The 17,248-nt window shown below is 47.4% G+C and overlaps 1 protein-coding gene and 1 long non-coding RNA gene across 2 annotated transcripts in view; one reads left to right on the top strand and one right to left on the bottom strand.

The window, feature by feature from the left end:
• Positions 1 to 17,248, bottom strand: part of Nxn (nucleoredoxin) — a 141,379-nt gene that overhangs the window by 108,285 nt on the left and 15,846 nt on the right.
• On the top strand, positions 987 to 15,520 carry LOC120095143 (uncharacterized). The gene is made up of 4 exons (XR_015631815.1): positions 987 to 1,215; positions 1,628 to 1,777; positions 8,371 to 8,434; positions 14,607 to 15,520. It is a non-coding gene; the product is annotated as an uncharacterized LOC120095143 (long non-coding RNA).

Raw genomic sequence — 17,248 nt, forward strand, 5'->3', positions numbered from 1 at the left:
CACTGCCTTGTCCAGTGTTCAGACACTGGTGATTACAATTGTTTTAGTTCACACACACACACACACACACACACACACACACACACACACCCGGAACATAAGAAGCAGGTCTGGAGAGATGGCTCGCTCTTGCTGTACTTTCAGAGGCCCCAGGTTTGGTTCCCAGGAGCCATGTCAGACCCATGCCCACCCCTGCCTTAGCAGGCACTAGCACGTACAGTCTAAAAGTAAAGTTTTAAAGCAGGGTGGAGTGGCTAAGAGATGGCTCAGCGGTGGAGAGCACTTAGTGCCCTTGCAGAGGACCTGCGTTCCACTCCCAGCGCCCACGAGGTGGCTCACAGCCCCCTGTAACTGTAGTCCGAGTGAGTCCAACAGACTCTTCTGGCCTCCGTGGGCACAGGGCATGCATGTGCTGCACATACATACAAGCAAAGCACTCGAATACATGAATAAAATAAATCTAAAAAATTTAAAGAATCTCTAAGATCCTCCTGTTAAAAATAAAAAACTAAGTAAAAAATAGTACTTCACTGCTAGTCCATTTTATGTACAGAAAAAATAAAATTAGGTTATGAAGAAAACTGATTCGTAAATGCCACAAAGCAACGTTGTTTCTTTCTGGAAGACGGAAAGTACTCAGTGGCAGAGCACTTACCTAGCACACATGAAGGTCAAAGTTTGATCCCCAGAAAAAAGTCAGGTCCATATTATATCAACAGACATCGGATAAAGACAATACATCTTATATGTGCAGAGGAGCTCTACTCAGCCATAAGAAAAGAGTTCTGATACATGCTACAACATAAACTTTGAAGAGACCAGTAGTGTGAGATTTCAGTTGTCTGAGGTTTTTAGAGCAGTCAAACTCATACACCTAGGAAGTGCAGTGGTGATTATTAGGGGCTGAATGGAAGAGGAAAATGGCAGGTCGCTGTTGTGAGTAAAGCTTCCCGTTGCTATGGTGACAACACCCTGGGGATGACAATGGGGACAGCTACAGACGCCACAGAACTATGCTAAGAAGTGGGTAAACTATGCTGGACATGCCTCTAATCCCAGCTCAGGAGGCTTCGGACAGAGGGCTGCAAGTTCAAAGCCAGCCTGAGGGAACCAGAAGCTGAAAACAGGTTAAAACACGCCATGTATATTCTGCTACTCTACTCATGATCCTCCTGCTTCAGCCTCCTTAGGACTCACTAGGGGCACATGTGCTCTGTAAGAAATGTTACTTATTTACCTTAGGAGTCCTAGTATTCTTCACTCTTAAGACACTAAAACCAATAGAAAAATCCAGAAAAGTCCGGGCAGAGGTCAACATTCTAAAAATTACAGTTACTAATGTCTGTGTTACCTTCTAAGCAGGGGCAACACTGGGGGAAACTCTTAGTTAGCAATAACAAAACACTTGGCAACTGTGAAACACACCAGGAGGAGAAAAATGGGTCTAAAATCAAAGCAGACTTTCCTTAAATGATGTCAGTTACCCAAAGGGCTCACCCAAGCACTCTAGGAACTGCGGCTAAGGGTGTGGGGAAAGGGGACAATTTTAGACCATCATAAGTGAGTTGAATTGGAGTTACCCTACAGGGGGGTGGGTGGAGAAATATGCTCATTCCGAAACCCTCAGGTTGTCAAATAAAAAGTCCACACCTGGAGCTCATCCGGATCCTGCCCAGCCACAAGATCACCCTGACCCGGGTAACCACAGGATATCCAAGATGAGTCTCTGCAGTAGTCCAGTATTTACCAGAAAACTTGAACCAGATCATGGATTACAGTAAGTATTTACATATAAAGCTGTTTGGGCAAAAAAAAAAAAAAAAAGCATTCTGTGGCACACAACAGTTCGCAGTAGCACTCTAGCAAATGAATGTGGGATGGAGAAGTGGGAAAGACGGCAGAACCCAGCAGTGCATGCAGGAAGCAGAAGGAGGTGGAACCGGAGAAGCAGTGGCGGCGACAGGTATGGGAGTGAGGCTGCTGGCGACAAAGGAGTCTCCAGGTAGGGCTGGGCTGGCAGGGTGGGGTGCAACGGCATGGAGTTCTTGCAGGCTCTACCCTGAACATGTGCCCAGTGGCACGATCATGTGAGACATGTGAGAAATAGTTCAGGATGAAGCCTTCTCAAAAGACCTCATGGTCTGTACTGCAGCTGGGAGCCCTGCTAGTTTCCGTGAGCCCTGTTACCACCCGAGGTCATGTTGATGTCCACGGTCTGTGTTGCTTCTGGAAGCCATGTTGAGTTCCGTGGTCTCTGCTGCTGGGGCTGGCTGTGTTGATGTCTGTGGTTCATGCTGCTGCCAGCTACTATGGGCAAGAAAGCTTCTTTTGCAGTGGTACCGATGACTACATAATTGAGAATGAGAGACGTTGAAGGCTTCTGTGACAACCTCTCCTGCTTCCAAAAAGAGAAACAGTGCAGACAGACGGGAAGCCACTGAAGAGAGTCCTTAACAATTGTGATAAAGATGCTAAAGTTTAAATAAATAAATAAGGAGTAGGTAGAGTGTTCAGCAACAAATGGGACATCTATCACACCCAAAGGCTAAAGGACTTTGGAAGAGAGAGCACAGAGATCCTAAGAGCCTGAGTTGGGAAGGATTGAAGCTAAAGTGACTTCTCAATATGTCAGGACTGCTGCAGAAGCCAGAAGCCAGAAGAGGGCACTGGGTCTTCTGGAACCGAACTTATAGGTGGTTGTGGAAGAACAAGTGCTCTTAACCACTGAGCCATCTCTGCAGTCCCAATTAAAAGGAATGTATATGTATGTGTGTATGTATATGTATATGTATGTATATGTGTATCCATATGCATATGCATGTGTATGTGTATGTGTATGTGTATGTGTATATGTTTTAAAGAGACAGGGTTTCTCTGTGTAACAGAGCCCTGGCTCCTCTCGACTCACCTTGTAGACCAAGCTGGCCTTGAACTCACAGAGATCTGCCTGCCTTGACCTCCCCAGTGCTGGGATTTAAAGTATGTATCCCCACACCTGGCTTCTAAAAATAATTTTTAAAAATAAAAAAAGGAATTCTCAAAGAATAAAAACATCTTTTTTACAGAAAGAAAAGAAACAGGCTTTTCCAAAATGGTGATGTCCAAAAATTCACCAGAGGAGAACACTAAGAACTGCATTCTCAATACACACAGCAAACAATGTGTGATCTATCTGTAGGGAGAAGAGCAAGTGTGTCTCTCTAAACTGTCCTGCAAGCCTGTGGTCTCATCCTGTGGTGAGCCCCACCCTCTCCTTAACCTCCCCAAACAGTCTTATTCCTCTGACAGAACTGCAGCGATACTCCTCACATTCACAGTCATCGTCTCAGACCCTGTATTCGAGGCCCTCACAGCTGCTAAAGCCACCCACAGGGCTAAAGCCTCTTTCCAAGTCTCTGTCTCCCGCCTTCCATGTGTTCTTCTATTTCTCCTCCCTGAAAATTACTTCTTGGGACCTGTGTTTGGATCCTAGGTCTAAACAGGCCACCTTGGTGGTCCGTTGAGCTTTTATGACAAAAGCTTGCTGGGTTTTAAGATGAATCTGGGACTAAACCTCGGTTCCGTTACTTGCTAATTTCATGGCTTCGGTAACTCACTTCATTCCTTAGGTCCTCAGCTACCAGACTAGAGAAGAGGAGATCACCATCACCCACTTCATAAGACTGGAGAATCTGGCAGAAGAGACTATGTAAAGCCCTTGTTGTAGGTGCAGGTTATGGGGTGCTATATCCCCAACTTCTCTGCAGCGTTCCTCTGTGCAAAGCGTCGTTTCAGGAATTGGGCAAGGACAAACTCTGAGAATAGTCAAGTCCTAGCCACAGTACAGTTAAGGCCACTTGTGAGCTCACAACTAGAATCTCTCTAGAACATTATCTTCCTTTCTGCTGCCCTGCGAGGCAGGAGCCCCTGTATACCCAGCTCAAAGCCATCTACTCCTTCTTTATTGTCTCCCTGACCAGGTTGAGCCTTTTCTCTGTAAGGGAGTCCATAAACTCCCAGGAAACCACACCCAACTCCAGCATGTGCAGATCTCAGATTACTGGGTACAAACTCAGAAATAGGGCTTAAGGGAGCAACCACAATTGGGCCACCCAAGGAAAAAGCTGGGACCTTAAACATGCTACCTGGTGAGCACTGTGTCTGAAATGGGAATTGGCTGTCCGTACGTAGAAATCAGATTTCACATCTCATACAAATGTCCTTCAGAGGGCTGTCAGGGATAGCTCAGTGGGGGATACTAAGCACTTGCCACGAAAGCCTGACTACATGAGTTCAAATCTCCAGATCCTAGAAAGGCCAGGCATATAGCATGAGCAGGTTTCTCTAAAAAATTATTTATTACATATAAGTACACTGTAGCTATCTTCAGACACACCAGAAGAGGGCATCAGATCTCATTACAGGTGGTTGTGAGCCACCATGTGGTTACTGGGATTTGAACTCAGGACCTCTGGAAGAGCAGTCAAGTGTTCTTAACCACTGAGCCATCTCTCCAGGCCAGCACGAGCAGTTATAATCCCAAAACTCCTTGGGAAAATGGAAGGGGGGGGCAGAAGAATCCGGGAACCTCACACCCCCACCAGCCTGGCAAACACAAGAGAAAACAAACAAACAAACAAACAAACCTTAATCCTGCCTCAAATAAGGAGGAATAGCACCAAAAGTTGTTATTTGCCCACTCGCATCCACAAACACAGATGCATGCATGTGCACACACAAATACATAGAAAAAGCTAAAAAGCATCTCAGAAGATTGCACCAATCCCTACCTGCATTCTTGTAAGCTTCTCCCAGGGATGAAGGACCCTCCCATCAGTCTGCCCCAGACCCACAGTCCCCAGCAGCCCCCGACTTACCAATCGATGAGTTTGCCAGAAGAGTTAAACAAGTGAATTGCTTTTTATCCCTGGGTTGCCCTCAAAGGTTAGACAACAGAAGAGTCACTAAAAAGAATGTCTGCTTCCAGAAAAGAATAACACTAATAAAAAGACAGCACTGCCCTGTTCCATAAGCTCACAAAGACCTGTGCCAGCATGCTGACAGGGTTCATGCATTGGGGTGACAGTGTCTGAAGCACAGTGCCCTGTGCAGTTAGCCTTGTAGTCACCAGAGGGTCTTTAAAGAAATTCTGCAGAACGGACAAGTGCGTCTTACAAGTTAAACCCTTGGGCTGGGGTGTGAATGGGGTGTCTGTGTAGCATGCCAGGGCCCTGGGTTCCATCTCCAGCTTACGTAGGCCAAGGTGGCAAGAGGGCAGAAATGTAAGGTCATCTTCCGCTGCGCAGCAGTTTGAGGCCAGCCTGGCAGGCATGAAACTCTGTCTTTAAAAAGGAGGGGGTAAGGGAGGGGGAGGGAGGGAGGAGGAGGGGAAGGAGCAGAGAGAGGAGGGGGGAGAAGAGGAGGTGGTGGTGCTGGTTAAATCTTTTAAAACAAGAGTACATATCAAGGGTGGAGGCTTCCATACCTCTAAACTCCACCTAACGGTTGGGTCCAGCAGGCCGCGGTGACAGCAGCACGCAGCCATTCCTGTGCCTCTTCCCATAGGCTCTAGGGGCAAGTCTCTCCCATCTGACCTTGCTGCCCTCTCTCCCACTTGAACCTTGGCAGTTCTGCCTCTGCACAGAAATGCTAATTTGGGAGCCATGAACAGCCAATCAGGAGATCCTTTACATTAGGCCGGCAAACCACAACCTGGAAATGTCCTTGGGGTCCTGGGACCTTGGCTGTTTTCACCCTGGTGGCTGCTCAAAGGGCTCTTTCTTTGCTGCTAGGGACACTCCCTAGGGCAGGGAGAGGTGGTATGTGCTGAGGGAGCTGGTCTAAGTAAAGACATGGAGCTGATGGATTCTGGGAGCTTGAAAGTTCAGAAGGCCATTGTATTAGTCCAATTTCTGTTGCCATAACGAAATGCTGGAGGCTGAGTTCTTTACAGAAAAAAGGTTTACAGTTTAAGATCAGGCAGATGCAAACTCTGATGACACCCCCCGTCCAGTTACAGAGAAAGACAGAAAAGGAAACAGACATATGGAGAAGCACCCAGAAGCATGCTGTGGTGGTCTCACTTTATAACGACCCACTCTCACTCCCATGAGACCATCAGTAATCCTTGCTCCCACTATCTCATTACTTTGCACTGGGAACCGCCTCTTCAAAGTTCTACCACCGCCCAATTGCACTGCATTGTGGACATCACCAGCACAGGAGCCTTTGACAACATAGTAGCCATCTTTAGGGAACTGAGGTTTTTGAGTCACTTTCCTGAACTCCCTTGGGCAAGAGTCTGGCCCTCTCAATCCCTGGAACACTTTACCCTTCTCCACTGCTCCCACTACACCGTGGCCGAGAAACCCTCGCCAAAACACAGGGGCCACGTATCTCCTTCTCTTTTTTATCTTTCAAAGATTTAAAGAATTTTAATTACATGTGTGTGTCTCTAAATGTGTGAACATGATGCAGATACACCCACAGAGGTCTGAGGAGGACATCGGACTTCCTGGAGCTGGAGCTCTAGGTGTTATGAGCCACAAGCCTGACATGGGTGGCAGGAGCTGAACTCAGGTCCCCTGATAGAGCTTCCAACTTCTCTCCAGCTCCTATATTGGCTTCTTGAATACATTGCTACCATGCTCCCCCACCAGACATGGCAGTGCCTAGGGAAAAAAGAACAAGATGTGGAGGGAAAGTCCACAGCCTTGTGACTCCACCATGTACTAGCTCAGTGGGCATACCTCTTAATCTCTTTGATCCTACGTTTACCTCTCCATAAAATGGGGAGATGCTAACTTTACTAGGATCTTATGATAAGTAAGACCATGTATGTAAAGTACCCTGTGGCTCAGTGCCTAGCACACTGAAGGAGACTCTTTTTCTTTTTCTTTTTTTTTTCCGGAGCTGGGGACCGAACCCAGGGCCTTGCGCTTGCTAGGCAAGCGCTCTACCACTGAGCCAAATCCCCAACCCCGAAGGAGATTCTTTTAATGATACCCTCAGTCAATTAGACAGTTCAGCACAGCTTCAGGGCCAGAGTTCAAATCCTGGCTCCAACATTTGCCAGAATGACTGCAAAAATAATCAGCCCGACACTGCTTCACTCCGAGGCTGTGTGCAGACTGCTAGTACATAAGAGGCATTGGTCGGCGCAAGGAGAGCCTAGCCAAGGAAAGGCAGAGCCCCCTGGCTCACACTCATTTGCATAGTTACTCTCAGCATCCACCTCATTGACGCCGCCCTGTTCTGGGGCAGGAAGCACCGGAGCCTGTTAGAAACACAGGTAATCACCGGGACGGTTGAGCTGCCACCTCGTGTGTGAAGGGCCTCTGGGACTGTGCTGTAAGCTGGGCAAGGAACAATGAACCAGCAGCCTGGGAATGCATATTTTAACAGCTCCCCGGGGTGCACTGACTCTCAGTCAGGGTGAATAACAGTGGGGATTTCCTTTGGAACAAGCACTTAAGGTAAACAGAGCAGGCGCCCCACCTGGCTCCCTACCTCTCAGGCAGGGCTCCGTGGCTGAGCCACACTAGTGTTAAAGTCACACCCTGACGCTGGGAGAAACAGCAAATGTGTGGGGGGTAGGGGGTGCCTCGTCCTTCCTCCTCTGGCCTCCTTCCGCCGGGATCCCACTTCCCTCAGTGAATTTGGAGAGGAGCTGCCCAGCAGGGCCTCCAACTCCCTGGCCAGTCTCCGGACCCAAGACTCAGCCTAGTTATGGCTACCGGGGTTCTGCCAGGCAGACATAATCTGTCCTTCAGCTCTGGCAACCAGGCCACATACCCTGTGATCATGGCCATTTGGCCCGCAGCTTCTGTGGTGGGGAGAGTCTTGAGAGCCAGAAGTGATCTGCCCCAAGTAACGGCCCTGCTTACGGTTAAAACAACCAGCAGGTTGATGGTGGCCTGAGGCTTCAGGAGTCATTTCTTTAAAAAAAAAAAAAAAAGAAAGAAAGAAAGAAAGGAAGGAAGGAAGGAAGGAAGGAAGGAAGGAAGGAAGAAAACAAACAAACAAAGATTGCTGAAAAGAAGCCTTTTAACTCAGGAAGCAGGCCCATCACCTTACAAATCCAAGGCCCTCAATCCACACCTGTCACCACGGGGAATCTTTTAACGAGAGAGAGAGAGAGAGAGAGAGAGAGAGAGAGAGAGAGAGAGAGAGAGAGAGTCAGATCAACATCCCACAGTAAAGCTGGTAGCTTCACCCTTTCCCCTGAGGCAGGAAGAATCAAGGAAGAATTTCAAAATCTTTTTATACAATTAAAGAAAGGATCCGGTGGGGGAAGGGAGCAGGCAGAGAGATAGAGTTTAAGGTTTGCTATTTTAAGCTCGAAATAAATCGCGATGGGAAAGGCCTAACAGGTATGGTTTTCTTTTCAAGATCTTATCGAAGGCAGAGACTGCGGCTGGTGTCTGAGTGGACAACCCAGAAAAAGGAACATCAGGTTAGAGGGTCCCCCCCACTACCCTCCAAGCAGAGTTCAGCCATGTACTTCCCGAATGTTGCAGTCTTCAATGATGGCTTTTAAATAATTCAGATTCCGCTCTAATGAAGCGCAGAGATCACCATTAACTAGCTCTGAGCCACTAGACAGAAAATGAAGTGAAAGGGCTGAACCCAAGATGGCAGCAGGAGAAAGAACCAGATGGCATGGTGAACAATCCCGGCGTGAGGGCGTCCTACCGGTAAAGACAGCAGCCTAGGAAATCAAGAGAAAAACCAAAGCTCTCAAACAAACAAGAGACTTCTTAGCGATTTCATGGTCTGCACACGTGAAGACTTGGGTCTAGGTCTGGGCTGGCTTAACTATTTCATTTCATCCTACACATCCCTCTAGCGAGTCTATCAGATCTTTTCTTTTTATCAAATGGCAAAACAAAAGGACACCAATGGAATAGAGTACTGACACGGCATGTGAGTGCCCCCCAACCCCCCGAGGAAAACAAGTGTGTATATGATGCATGGTAACAACGCACATGATAAACACACACACACACACACACACACACAGAGAGAGAGAGAGAGAGAGAGAGAGAGAGAGAGAGAGAGAGAGAGAGAGAGAGAGAGAGAGAGACTGTTTCTTCCTTCCAAAAGGCCTCTCACATCAGCAAATCTTTCTAGAGCCCCAAACAGTTGGTCAATACAGCAAGTTCAGGATTCAGGCCTAACCTGCGGCGCTTAGAACCTGCTCTCTGTGAGCTAGTGGAGTTCTCTCTTTATAGACACGTGCGGTGAGAGCTGGGGCCTTTTAAGATCGATACATTTTTTAAAATGTAAGCCGAGTGGTTGTCAGCTGTGGGGAAACAGCCTCCTGCTGCAGGCTCTTCTGCAAGCTGGCGAGCTCCTTCCATGTATGGAAGTGGACGCACACTGTAAAACCTCAGGCAGGAGTCTGGACAGGCTGATGGGGGCTGGGGGGTGGGGGTGGCATTCCTTCCAGGAGGGCCTGAACTGACCAAAAGGGTCGGCAACAGGGTTCCCTTGTTTGGAGGAACTGAGAACTCTTCAGTGGAAAGGCTGCAAGGGCAGAAATAAAAAAAGCAGAAAAATGAGGGCGCAGAATACTCCAAGAAGGTGTCCAACACGCAGAGGGTCTAAACCTAGGTGCAAGAGCCTCGCTAGCTGAGTGCTGGAAGGCAAGGCCCTGCAGCTCGCGCGCATGCGCACTGACCTCAGCCCCCTGGAATGCAGAATCCTCCACAACTCGCCATCCATCACCAGAACTCCCTCAAGGCCAGCTCTAAGAAGGGTAGCTTCTGGTTTGTTTTGTTTCTGTGGTCTGAGAAACTCGAGGCAGTTACTTCTTGCCAGGGCACGTCTCAGGCTTGCCAGAAAGTTTAAGTCAAGCTGCCAGGCGGCAGTAGATACAAGTTTGAGCCCCACAAGTGTTACTGATGGGTGACTCTGAGCAAGGCACTTGATGACAATGGGGGCAGAGGGTTTATCCTGTGAGGCTTTAGAGATATGGCGGGCACAAAGTAGAAACAGTATAGTGTCAGGTGCTGATTAACAATAAGTGGCGATAGTGGCACATACCTTTAGTCCCGGGATGCAGAGGCAGGCGAATCTATGAGTTCCGGGCCAGTCTGATCTACAGAGTGAGTTTCAGGACAGCCAGAGCTACACAGAGAAACCCTGACTCAATACATACATACATACATACATACATACATACATACATACATACATACATACATACAAACAGTAAAACAAAGGCTGCTCTAGGAAGCTGGGAGTATGGCTCGGTTGGTAGAATACTTGCTCACCATGCACCAGGCTGTGGATTCTAGCCCATGTCTGTTTCCTTAGCAGTGGAGAGAATAGGAGCCTAAGTTTAGATAATCTTCAGCTGGGGTTGGGGATTTAGCTCAGCGGTAGAGCGCTTGCCTTGCAAGCACAAGGCCCTGGGTTCGGTCCCCAGCTCCGAAAAAAGAAATAAATAAATAAATAAATAAAAAATAAAAATAGATAATCTTCAGCTAAGGGCCAATAAGGGCCACATGAGATTAAAAAAAAAAACAAAACAAAACAAAAACCAGAATAAAACAAACCAGCAAGCAACTTGCTTCCTGATTTCTGCCACATTCACACTGAGAAATAGAAGCAGTGATGTCTCCAAGCTTTGCTGAAGCCCACATTCAGACCAGGGAGCACTGTGAAGCGCCAGACTTGGCCTGGCCTCTGGCGTCTGCTCCCAGGCCCTGCTTACATTCCCTAGCAGCCTTCCCTCCAGACACCTCCTCTGCAGCTCTCAGCCCGGCCCAGGGCTCCATTCCTGAAGACTCACCGACATCATTCTCAGGCAGAGACCTACCTCTCTGTGGATCTTGCCCTAGCTACCCCACAAACCCCCTCAGCTGGGGACATTAGTGCCACATCTCAGCATCCCCACCATATGCCCCAAAAGTTCTCAAGCCCACTCCCTCTCTCCAATCCCTGTTCTGGGCAGCGTGTCCTCTTTCCTCTCTATCCAGTGCTATCCACGGGGACCCTGTGCAACCTGAAATTCTATTTATAGCTACATTGAAAGCTAGGAAGTATTCAGGAAAAGCGGCACATATCTCTAATTCCAGCACTCAGAAGGCTGAGGCAGGAGGATTATGAGTTCAAAGCCAGCCTGGGCTACACAGAGAGATACTGTCTCATTTAAAAAGAGAAGAGAGAGAAGTGGAAGGAAGCCTGTCTTGGAGCTGGAATTTACTTAATCCAATATCCCAAAATTTCACAAGATTGTTGTGCCAACATGTAATTAATATAAAAACTACTAATGAGTGCTTTATATTCTTATTCTCACACTAAGTCTTTGATGTCTGGTATGCAATTATCACGGCACACCCCAATCACAACCAGCCTTGCAAAGTACTGGGGAACCACACTCAACCTGATGGGGTGGCTCCAGTGTATTGTGCTACACTTACCCAGTCTCCTCAGTCTCCCTCATGAGGGCCCAAACCCCAATATCCCTTCACCCCATGCCTTCCAACCACATCTTCCCCATCTAGTCATTAATTAATATTTATTAGCCAGTAATGAATTTAATTAGTACTGTATATGTGTACATGTATATAGCATGTGTATGCCGGTGAATGTGCCACAGTACACATGTGGAGATCAAAGACAATCCCTGTGAAGTTGGTTCTCTCTACCTTCACCGGGATACCAGAGAATAAACTTAGGCATCCGGGACGCAGAGCAAGCCCCTTTACGTCTGAGCCTTTTCACTGGCCCCATAGATAACTTTTATTCAATCATGAGCTATAATGCTATTGGCTATGAGCTCATCATCTCAATATTAATAAATTATATACACGTGAATAATTTACATAAAGTTTGAATATAAAATTTAGGCTACTTAATTTTTATTTTAGTGAAATGTATAGCTGGGAGACTAAAGTGTCCAACCAGAAGCACACGTGAAGCAAAGCTATATTTGAGCAGCTGATGAAGACACTAAACGGAGCTCCCAGAACCCTAAGCAAGCATCCCCTAGGAGTATAAGCTAAGTCGCTGTTTGCAAGGACTTTACACGACAGAAATAACATGACCAACAACAGCCAACTGTGCCCCGGTTTCACAGATCATAATGTGGGAAGCCACAGAGCAACAGAGAGAAAAGGAAATCAATACAGTTTGGGTGGAATGCTGAGCCCGGGTCCGTGGGGACAAAGGGATTCCCAAGCAGGCCCCTGCCTGAAAGCCGGGGTGTAGGAATGCCTGCAGCACAGCTGCAGAATACAACAGTGTGGGGTGCAGAGACACTGGGGGGGCTGGCCTTGGAGGTAGCAGCCATGGGTAAAAATCTAGTTCTCACTCAAACCAGTCACCTAAGTTTTGGGCCCAACATCCTCCGCTACAAGTAAGGACAGTAAGTACTGCCTCATTCACAGTGGATAGTTGAAAAGCCATTGCAACGGTAAATGAGCAAACGCTGAAGCATTGCTCCTAGGGGATGCTCAGGGTTGGGGTCCTGGGAACTCTATTCACAATGCTGTCATCAATTGGTCGATATATAACCTGTTTTATGTGTGTTTCTGTAGGCCCCTCAACCACGAAGGATACACTTGTAGACTCTAGCCTGAAGCTGCAGATAGTACTCAATCTTACATTTATATTATATATATTATGTGGGTTGCCCTGACCCTCCTTCACACCACTACTCCTGTGCTCCCAGGGAATTGTAAAATAAGAGTTATTTGAATACAGTACGGAAGTAGCAAAAGGGCAGCTCAGTTCTACCTAGAATAACCAAGAAGGCTACTAAGTGACTAACAGGCAGGTAGCATATACAGCATGGATACATTGCACAAAGGATATGATACACTGCACAAAAGATATGGATACACTGTGCAAAAGAGATGGATACACCACATAAAGAATATGGATACACTATGTAAAGATATGATACACTACACAAGGGATATGGATACATTGTGCAAAGGATATGGATACACTGCAATAGGATGATTCTCATTCTGGGTAGAGAGGAACAGTGAGAGATTTTTATCATGCTATTCTCAGCTCACAGCATGTAATTTGTTTTGTTTGGTAGGAGTTGAACCTGGGACCTCATGTGTACTTGGCAAGTATTCTACCACTAAGCTATATATCTAGCCCCCTAGCATGTAATTTAAAACTAACAAATTGTCTATCTGTGAAATTTTCCATTTAGCATTTTCAGACCACAGCTGACCATGGGTAACTGAAACCATGCAAGGCAGAACTGTGGCTAAGGAAGAATTGCTGTACCTACTTCATGGACTATTAGAAAGATAATACACAAGGGGCACCTTGTAAACAGGGTCCTTGGAACGTAGTAGGAGCTCAGTGAGGGATAACGCTAACAATAACAGCACCCTTCAACTTGGGACTAACTTCCCAACATCATGAGCAGAACAAGTTACTTCACCAGCCTCTCCCCCCACCTCCTTGGTAGCCATCTCTCATGAGTACCAGGATAAGAGTTTATGTTTCATGCCACCCAGAAGTAAACCTGTTAGAACTCTCCAGCTGTACACTACAAACGTTGTTAACCTGTGTGGATGTCAACTACAAACTGGTTGGTTGTAAATATTACATTATAAGGGATTAGTGCCCATTCTAAAGAATTCGAAATAGAGAAAGATGACTTTGCCAACATAATAATCTGGTGGGAGACGGCCACAGTCACAGTAGTCTTGTAGCTTCGGACTATTTCCTCTTTGTGCAGCAGACTGCAACGCACACTGCAAGGAGATGTCTTAGGGGTTCACTGAGTATATGGAACTAGGCCAATTCACGAACAAGAGCCCGCTGCAGGGGCCAGAGAGATGGCTCGGGGATTAGTTCACTTTTCTTCCTTGAGGACCCAAGTTTGGTTCCAGCACCCACACAGGTGGCTTACAACCACCTGCAATTCCAACTCCAAGGAAATTCGACATCTTTGTCCTCCGCAGGAATAAATACTCATGTGCACATACTCACACACACGTAGACACAGACACAGGCAAGGCACGCACACACACACACACACACACACACACACACACGATTAAAAATAATTGGGGGAGGGAGTTGAGATCGGGTCTCTCTACCATAGCCTGCATGTCCTGAAACTTGCTATGTCGATCAGGCTGGCCTTGAACTCAGAGATCTGACTCCCAAGTGCTGGGATTAAAGCATGCATCACCATGCTTAGCCACCCCCATCCCCCCCCCCAAAAAAATCTTAAAAAGAAACAAAGAGCTAGCTTTAGGGAAGCAGAGAAGAAACTCAGAGTGCTTGCCTGGCTTACGTGAAGCTCAGAGTTCGAATCCTAGCACTACATAAACCAGGGCATAAGAGCACACATCTGTAATCCCAGTGCTTGGCACGCAGAGGTAAGAGTAATAGGAGTCACAGGTTATACTCAACTACAAGGCAAGTTTGAAGCCAGCCTGGGTTACCTAAGACCCTATCTACAAATAAAATAATGAGAATTGGCTTTGGAATGGATTCGAACTCCTAAATCTCAGAACATCTATATCCCTCATGTCCCATAAAGTCACAAGTGTAACCCCCACAGCTCCCCTCCCCCTTTTAAAGGCCTGAGTTCAAGCCAATGATGTGTTAAATTCCTGTTTTCCTATGTTCCTGCTCAGGTTGGAAAGACCTCCTGGAAGCAACAGGCCAAGTTCCCGTGACCTTGGGCCTAGGGACCAGTGCCAAGGGCTCCCTTGGGTCGCAGCTATCTCTCAACACAACACGGGAAGGGTGCAAACTGCCTGGACAGGCAGCAGGATAGTGTATCCTCTCCCTTCCTGATGGGCCAACAGGAAAAAATACCTTGGCCACTGGGCCATCTGTGTGGAATTTCTTCTCTCCGATGCGCTGGGCCCACCGTGAAGCACCTGGCTCTTTTTACATTCCCTTCCTCCCATTTCACAGCCTGGGCTCTGTCCTGAAGAACGCTGCCTCGCTGTTGTACAGAGCGGAAACATGTTTGTTTTCTCTGCATGAGTTACAGCCACTTGAGGCATTCCACGTAGGAGGTCTGACCTGTGTCCCCAGCCTGACCCTGGCCTTGCCACAGGAAGGCCGCTGCACTCTCAGGAACAGGCTCTTGGGACCAGGAAAGTGTCCCATTTTCTAGAGACCAGGACACATAAACTCACATGGGAAAAGAGCCCCGTGGCGCTTCCCTCCTCTCAGAGTGCTTATCTCTCTAGCCTGTGAACAAACTAAAATCTGGCAACGGCTCACCGACGCCGGGTGCGTCTATTCTTTTTAAGGGCTATTAGGACAGAAGCTAAGCAATACCACTGAGGAGACAAGAAGAAGAGCCAGGACCTAGCCAGGCGGCCACCTCTGCTCTCTGAGCCTCAGTTTCCTTACTGGCAAAAGCAGAGCGTTGTATGGGAGTGCTGACCCACGCCTCAGACCTCAGGAGGCAGAGGAAGGCCAAGGCCAGCCTAGTCTAAAAATCGAGTTCCAGGATGGTCAGGGCTAAACAAGGAAGCTCTATCAAAAAAAAAAACTTAATTAATTAAAATAAAAGATTGCTACACAGCCCAAACTCAAGTAGTCCTCCTCCCTGAGTTTTCTAAGTAGTTGGGACTACAGACACACACCACATTCAGCTATGATAGTCCTATTCTTTTCTTCCACTTCAGCCCCGCTGGTCCTCTAAAGGCCAATCCAAATCCTTCATTCTTTATTTCAACAAGTACTTATGACAAATATTTACTAATAAGAGATGATGCCTGTCCCAGTAGCACACATCTCTAATCCCAGCATGCGGCGACAGAGGCAGATGGATCCTGGGGGAGGGGGTGGGTTTCGACGCCAGCCTGGTCTCTACAGTTTCAGGCCAGCAAGGGTTACACAGTGACCTTTGAGGTGGGAGAAGAGGGTAGGAGAGGGAATGGGGAATGGGGGTGGGACAATGGGGGTGATGGCAGTGAGGAGGGCGAGGGGGGTGAGGGTGTAAGGGGGGGGCTCGTGGGAGGGTGGTGGTGGGGGTTGGGACAAGAACACAAATGAGTCAAAAAAGGACATAATGAGGAGGAGCCAGGTCCCCACCCTCAGGACACTTCCTAGTCTAGAAGAACAAACAACAGTTCCCATCACCTGTGGTGGCGAGCACGGTATGACTGGCTTTTTCTGTCTTTCATCAGCTCACAGCTCCACAGCAGCCCATCAAGGCAGGAACTCTGAAAATCTTGGCTGAGCTCTGAAAGCTACAGAAGAGGAGCTGTGGGTGGGATGGATCTAAGAGAAGGTGGCTTCTCAGGTAGCACTGGGTTCCTGACGCTTCCCCTGACAACCGCACCTCTATCTGAACTGATACAGAAACACTAACAGGGAATATTATATATGTATATATATATATATATATATATTACAGTATAGATACATAAATATTTCTATATTTTGACGACAATATCTACATAAGGTTGAAGGCGGTAATGGACTGCTCAGAGCTGTCCACTAACCTGTACAAGCACGCCATAGAGCTCACATACACGCTATGCACCGATTTTTAAAAAGTACTTTCTTTGTTTTATTTAATGAATGGAATTCACTACTAACACGGTGCAGTCATTACACTCTAAGGAAGTTTATAAAAAATGCACTACTGGGGTTGGGGATTTAGCTCAGTGGTAGAGCACTTGCCTAGGAAGCGCAAGGCCCTGGGTTGGTCCCCAGCTCAGCTCCGAAAAAAAGAACCAAAAAAAAAAAGAAAAAAAAATGCACTCCTGCAATCTGGCTCAGGTCAAGGTTCAGTGGTTTAAGTTAGGTCTTCCCCTTTGCGTGTATGTGTGCAGGGTTGGGGAGGTCACCAGCTTACCACAGAGCTCTAGAAATCTGCCTGTCTCTGCCCTACAGCACTGAAGTTACAGGTCTGTCACTAACCCCAGCTCTGACACGGTGAGAGGGATCTGAACTGAGGCTTTCATTTTATTCACTAAGCCATCTCCATAGCCCTTGAGGGTGGTCTCCTTGGTCCAAAAAGCACCCGTGTCTTACTCTGGAGTGCATCTGCAATTCAGACCTTCTTATTCTAAGCCCAAAACTAAGCCTCAGACAGGCCTTGAGCAAGGACCACCGCTTCAGAGACTCCTCACCCCCAAAACACCACACCTCCCCACATGTTCTCTGACAAAGGAGCTAACGCTTCCTTAAGAAGGTAAAACTGGGGGCTGGGGATTTAGCTCAGTGGTAGAGCGCTTGCCTAGGAAGCACAAGGCCCTGGGTTCGGTCCCCAGCTCCGAAAAAAAGACCAAAAAAAAAAAAAAAAAAA

This window comes from Rattus norvegicus, chromosome 10 (assembly GCF_021556685.1).
Source record: "Rattus norvegicus strain SHRSP/BbbUtx chromosome 10, alternate assembly SHRSP_T2T, whole genome shotgun sequence".
Taxonomy (NCBI): Eukaryota; Metazoa; Chordata; class Mammalia; order Rodentia; family Muridae; genus Rattus; species Rattus norvegicus.